This window comes from Pinus tabuliformis, chromosome 1_1 (assembly GCF_031772625.1).
Source record: "Pinus tabuliformis cultivar Carrire ecotype Pingquan chromosome 1_1, CPIR1, whole genome shotgun sequence".
NCBI classification, from domain to species: domain Eukaryota; kingdom Viridiplantae; phylum Streptophyta; class Pinopsida; order Pinales; family Pinaceae; genus Pinus; species Pinus tabuliformis.
In genome coordinates, this window is record NC_142297.1 from 539703171 (window position 1) to 539710393 (window position 7223).

The following is a 7223-nucleotide window of genomic DNA, read 5'->3' on the forward strand; positions in this document are numbered from 1 at the left end:
TAAGAGTCTTAAATACCCAATAGCATGGGATTTATTGGTTGTCCTTTTCTTACTTGACCTAGTGTTAATGGGGCATTTACCTAACTCAGTTTCTCGGAGTTCTTTTCTTACTTGAACTAGTGTAAGTGAAATAGTTTAATTTTAATATTTTACACCAAAAATTTTAGATAAATTATTTATAATATTTTATAATTATATATAAAAAAAATTATCAACGTGATATAATTAAATTTCACCATTGTAAAAATTCCTACCATACTTATTATATAAACACAGACTAATTTTCCACTTTTTCATAATTTTAGAAATGTGAATGGGAGATCAGCGATTCCTCCTACCTGACATCAGCCAATTCAGCTATTTAAACGCCCTGGATATCGTGTGGTTCTCAAGCTCAGCTTGTCCAAACTATTTTCTCTAGTGCGTGCTCGCTGTTATCGGTCATTTGGTTCTATCGCCCGGACCCGTCGTTGAATGTTCTGAATCTGATGGATTTACCAACTGCACAGTTTCTAATGCTTATGGTGTGTTCCCCGACCGTAGTACCTGCAGGGCTGCGCAAGTCGTCTATCCTGCCACCGAAAAGCAACTTCTGACCTCCGTTGCAGAGGCCGTTCAGAAGAACCAGAAGATGAGAGTTGTGACTCGTTACTCGCACAGCATTCCCAAGCTGGAGAGTCCTGGTGGAGAGTCCTGGTGGAATGCTAGGCACTGGTCTTCGGTAAGGGCAGCGCTGTTCATGAATTCGTTGTGGGCATGAGATTAGTAGTCCCTGCATCGCAGAACGAGGGATATGCCAAGGTTGTGAGCCTCACTGAAGCAGACGAGGATCTTAATGCACTCAAAGTTTCTTTGGGGGTTCTCGGAGTCATTTCTCAGGTATTCATGGAATATCCTAGAAAGATATAACTGAATTCTATTTAATTTTAATAGAAGATTTTAAAATTTAACCAATCGCAGGATAAATATTCTCAAATAAAACTATGATGTAATTTTATTGATGAGATGAGTGTGAGGTTAGATGAGGATTTTATTGATGAGATGAGTGTGAGGTTAGATGAGGTTAGTTTTATGGGAGAAAGGTCTCTTACACCTGATTGTATTTCTTTCTTTCTTTTCTCATTATTATTTATTATAATTTTAGATTGAGCATATAAATATTTATTATTATTTTTTTTTTAATTTGCTTAATAAATATATTTATTTTAGAATTTTAATTTAATTATTAATGATTATTATGTAAATAACAGTGATTTCAGAATATTTTAAATTTATCTTAAAAAATAGTAATACATTTTTTTTAATTAAATTGATTAATTAAAAAAATGTTATATTAACCATTCTTCATAGTTAAGAATCTTGTTAGATGTTGTTGAAGGAGTTTTGCTCGAGCAGTAGAGGGCAGGCTCAAATCTGTGGAGACATACTTTATTTTATGGAAATTATGAAAAAGATGTATAACCAAGTTCTATTGAAAACATTAATAATCCTCCCACCTAATTTTTGTGTAACCTCTAGATTTTATAGAGCTCTAACCTTGACAAATTTACATATTTACATTTTTACTCTACTTAAATTTAAGCAAAAAAAAATTGAATACCATAATATAGCTTATGAGATGAAGTATTTTTTTCTCAGACTTCATGCTTTTGTGATTCATGATATATTCTTTATATCTTCAGGAAAAAATCACATTGAAAACAAAAGATTGACACTTTTGGAACCCACATCAAAGTTCATCATCATGACCAAGAATTTAATTTATCTATTTTCAGAAAATATAGTTTCAAAAATCATCCTCCATTTTCTATGAAAAAGAATTTGTGATTTTTTTTTACTAAATTTTTTTATTATTTTTCATAAATCTTGAAACCTTGTGTTTGACGACATTTTTGAGTAAACATATATATAATATTTAAGTATTTATAGTAAAATTGCTGGGAATTCAATTTAAAAACAAAAATAATCAGACTTTTTAAACCTTCTAAATCACTGAAAAAACATCATAATTAAAACTAATATTATGAAAATGACCCTCTCATTATTAAAAAAAACTAATTCATACCATATAGTTATGAATACTACATTCATTAATTAACCAATTAAAAGCCAACTAAAAAAACTAGGAATTTGGGGCTTGCCATTCTCTTCTGGTTTATGTCCAAGGGGTTCATTACCTCCCTTTCCCATTCATTGCCTTGAATGCACGAGTAGTTCTTTCTATGATAGCTAATTTCATGCGAAGCCTTTATAATATAATTGAAAGCAATTTTAGTTTTCATAATATGATTGAAAATAATCTTCGAAAGTTTTTTAAAATACAGTTAGGTTATTTTAAATTAAAAAATATATATATTAATAAAATATATATTTTTAAATAACAAAATAAAAATTTAAAATATTATTTATTAATATTAATGTTGTAATTTTAGATTTAAATTTAATCATTATCATTAAAATATTAGAGTAGTTTTTAACAACTATAATTTGGATTTACAAAAACTTTTGTCAATCATTTGGATTTACGAAAAAACTTTGCTAGATTTTCTCTAAATATAAGTGGAATTTCCATAACTTTCGAGACAACTCCTTAACCTGTTTAGACTAAGGTTAAAAGATCTAATTTTAATATTATTTTTAAATATTATGTAGCAATTCCATATTGAGAATTGAGAATAAAAAGCATGATTTCAATTTTAATGAATTGCAATAAATTGCAAAACGCACCCTAAATATAGTGCTAATATATGCAATTGCGTATCCGGTGGCTCATCTTTCGGACAGAGAAGATTTTCGTGCGTTTTCGTGAAAAATATGGTGAACTTGATCCGAATCTACTCAATAATATTAACCCTCTTCTAACATGTATAGCTCCCGATTTACCATTTTCGGCAGCGATCTTGTTTGTACAGATTCATTTACTGTATCAATGCTGCTAATCTTTATGTATTTGTCGTGCTGCGCAGGTCACACTCCAATTGCAACCTATGTTCAAGCGTTCCATCAGGAACGATCAGCAAAACGACTCCGATCTCGAAAGGAGGATAACGCAGTTTGGCATAGAACACGAATTCGCAGATGTCACGTGGTACCCTGATCAGCGAAGGGTCCTTTATAGAGTGGACGACCGAGTGCCGGTTAATACATCCGGGAATGGAGTAAATAATTTCCTAGGGTTTCGCCCTGCATTTCATCATCTACTAGCCTTTACCAGGATACTAGGTAGGAAAATCCAACATGAATAGTCATCCAGATTGATATACATATGGATATCAATATCGAGACCGAGTTTATCAAATTCACTGTTCTTAGTTTCTTAATTCGTTAATGTTTGAATTTGCAGAGGACGAGGCAGAAAGCCATCATAGCATTCACACCAAGTGCGTATTCTCCTCCATTCACGTTAGGTCCATGATTAAACTGGCTACAGGGCTGCAGAACAACGATTGCGAGTTTGTTGATTATCCAGTGATTGGGTATCAGAACAAAATGCAAGCTGCTGGATCGTGTCTCAGTAGCCCCGAGGACGGATTGGACACAGCTTGCGGATGGGATCCTCGAATGAAGGGAAGATTACTCTTCTTTCAGAATGGATTTAGTATCAGTGTGTCCAAAATCGGACAATTTCTTTCAGACGTAAGGAAACTTAGGAAAATGTTTCCAAACAGTCTGTGTGGGGTTCAGTTATACCAAGGTTTTCTGATGCGATACGTAAAAGCTTCAAGTGCTTACCTGGGAAAACAAGAGGATTCAGTTGACATCGAAATGACGTATATAGAGCGGACGACCCCAACACTCCCAGACTGTATGAAGATGTGTTGGAGGAAATTGAGCAAATGGCTCTCGTGAAATATGGAGGTCTGCCTCACTGGGGAAAGAACCGAAACATTGCATTTGATGGGGTCATGAAAAAATACAGCAAATACGAGGCGTTTCTGGCAGCCAAAACCAAATACGATCCAAAGGGACTCTTTTCCAATGAGTGGACAGATGGTATTCTGGGAATAGGAGAGGCAGGAGTGATCATAAAGAGGGATGGATGTGCTCTGGAAGGACTATGCGTGTGCTCAGATGACGCGCATTGCGCTCCTGATAAAGGCTACTTCTGCAAACCTGGGAGGGTGTACACAGAAGCCCGCGTTTGCAGCCACACTGAAAGCCCGCCAGGCTGGATAATGGAGACAATAGTATGGCCTTTACTTACTAAGATATTTCATACTAGTATCGTCCTTGCTGTAAGTGTCTGGTTATATCAGCGTTGTTTAAAGCGCCGTCCTAATTGAGTATTGTGTATTTATGTGATATTGTGGCCAGGTGACCCCATACTCGTATGTATTGCATTTGAAATAAAGTACCTACTTCTCATATTTTGATGAGAGAGTTGCTCCACATAAGCTTGGAAGTTATCGCTACTTTCATTGTTCAATTTCTTTATTCTCGGAAAAAGTAGTGACTCTGATTATTTGGCCTATTATTTTGAAATTTATTATTCTATGGATAAACTTCTTTTAGTTGATGAAGATGTGTTCTCAAATTCCATTAAAACGAAACCCCAAATTTTTAAGCTTTCGGCTCCAGGTTTAATATACACTGTCCACAGAACCAGGGACTACGACTTAGCACTTTTCCAAAGTTTTGCTTGTATCCGGGATTTGCGATAATTTAGTAGTAACTTCCTTGCTAGCGATTCGGATTTCTTTAGACCTGGAGATGTCTGGCTCCATATATTTCCCACTCCTTTGATCCATATGTTCCTCCTTTGATCCAGATGTTTTGTCAACACGTATATGTTTATGTCGATAGGCGTCTCTCCTATTGGAATTGGGCACTTTAATCATTTTTTTAATTAATCTTTTTGATCGGATGGCCTAAATTGAAAGATGCTAGTGTATTCTAGTGGTTGCCACTATATCAATGGATAGAATTCACACCACTAACTTACTTGCATGTCTAAATCACATGTTTAAAGCATACTTAAATTAATTTTTTACAAAGAATGATTAAAAATTTATTGTACCTCTTGTTGATAACCATGTATGTTCATTAGTGAGAAATGTATTTAAAAAAATTATAAAATATTAAACTAAGAGACGTGGATCAAAGAGGAACAACCCACCGACAGTTTTCCTCAAGCTTGTGAAACGATTAAAAGTTGAGACGTGCACCTTATACCTCTTCATATTCTGAAACGTATGTCTATTCAACTGTTTGCCAAGTGTTTTGTCCATTAATTTAACGATTACCTTATGTGGGTGGTTTAAACGTATCCGTGTTCAACCATACCTTTTCACATTCTGGTTTCAAACGTACCCATGCTCAACCATACCTTTTCACATTCTCAAACGTACCCGTGTTCAACCATTTGCCAAGTGTTTTCCGACACCTATAAGGATTACCTGAGTGATTTCCTATGTGTTACTAATTCTCAAGCGATTTGAAGGTGGTTGCATTACTAATTCAACAATGCAGTTTTTACTATTGATAGTCATGATGATGTATGTCTCTGTGGGCACTGCAAACTGTGATTTTGTGATAAAAGCCGCAAGAGAACGAGGAAGTCTAGCGACATCAAGCAGAAGCGCCTTGATTGGATCTTCACCACCTGATTGCAGGTTGAAATGTTGCAGATGCACTTCCTGTGTGAGAGTAAAAGTTCCCATTCATCCTGGCACCATCAGGTAGCTGTGTCATGGCGAACCGATGCCAACAAATGCCCAGCGTCCTGTTTATCCAACGAAGATGCAGGCGGCATTGATGTGTCGTTGCCCAACAACACCGTGGATTCCAAGGCGATTAACCTCGGGAACGACTATGCGGAGATCAAGCGAAGACGGGATGATGGCGAGGAGTTGGAGAATGACCGAGTTTGGTCGAGGGTGCTCAGCGATGTAGAAGAGGAGGGCTGTTCCAGGAAGAAGCTTAGACTGTCCAGAGAACAATGTGTTGTTTTGGAAGAAAGCTTCAGAAAGAACAGGGTGCCCGAACCTGTAAGTTTCTATACACAGTATTCACTTACAGGTTACTGCTCTATCGTTTGTGTTTCGTCATGCTTTTGGCTGATGTAACTTCTTCTTCTTCCGTAGAAGGAAAAGCATGCGTTGGCCTTACAGTTGAATCTCCGCCATTGACAAGTTGAGGTGTGGTTCCAGAATAGACAAGCAAGGTTAGCTCCAGTCCTTTATTGATTCATTGTATTTTGCATGTCGAAATTCATATGGAAAGTTCCATTTTGGAATCAACAGCTACATAATTTGGCCTGTAACTATGAAGAATGACTTGGAAATCAATTGTTGTGCAAATTTATAGTTCGGAAAACTTTTGATCCGATGGAGATCCTATTGTGTTGACAGTTTTATTGACTCATTTTTGTTATAGGTTAATTAAATGTTATGAATTTGTTTCAGGACGAAGCTTAAGAAAACAGAAATGGACTGCAAGCTTCTGAAGAGATATAATGAGGCACTTATAGACGAGATCAAAAAACTTCACATAGAGGTGGAAAAACTGAAAGCGAACCGATGCCAACAAATGCCCAGCGTCCTGTTTATCCAACGAAGATGCAGGCGGCATTGATGTGTCGTTGCCCAACAACACCGTGGATTCCGAGTCGATTAACCTCGGGAACGACTATGCGGAGATCAAGCGAAGACGGGATGATGGCGAGGAGTTGGAGAATGACCGAGTCGGCAATGAATTGTCAAGTATTGATCAGAGTTTCTTTACCTGTAGTCATTGTTTAGCAATGGTGGACACTGTCTCTTTGTCAAACATTTTAGGTTTTCTCTAAAGTTTCACTTTATGAAACATTTAGCGTTTCAATGTATTTTTTATTAATTGACTTCGGTTTAGAAAGCGCTCAAGTCTCTCTTAATTTATTGAATGAGATGAGGCATCTTGATAAACCAAGGAACATATAGCTGTACAGAGTGGGAGTCTATGAAATAAACATAGTATGTAAAATTCAAATGTTTATGTGAGATCATCTCTTTCTCCGAACCTTCTTGTGTTTATGAATTTTCTCCTTTTTTTATTATCAATCTAAACATGTATAATAATCGTTTTCATTTATTATTATTTTTAATAAAATACGATGACAATTTCTCTATTCATGCTCATAGTAAAAGTAAAAGTCATCGTTATCGCTAAAAGCAGTACTTATTGACTAGTCAATGCATGCATATTAATGCCTACTTAATAACTATCATTAACACGATTTTTTCTTT

The 7223-nt window shown here is 35.8% G+C and overlaps 1 pseudogene; it reads left to right on the plus strand.

Annotated features, from left to right (window-relative positions):
* Positions 1-313: 313 nt before the first annotated feature.
* Positions 314-6787, plus strand: LOC149214199 (L-gulonolactone oxidase 2-like; annotated as a pseudogene).
* Positions 6788-7223: the final 436 nt, after the last annotated feature.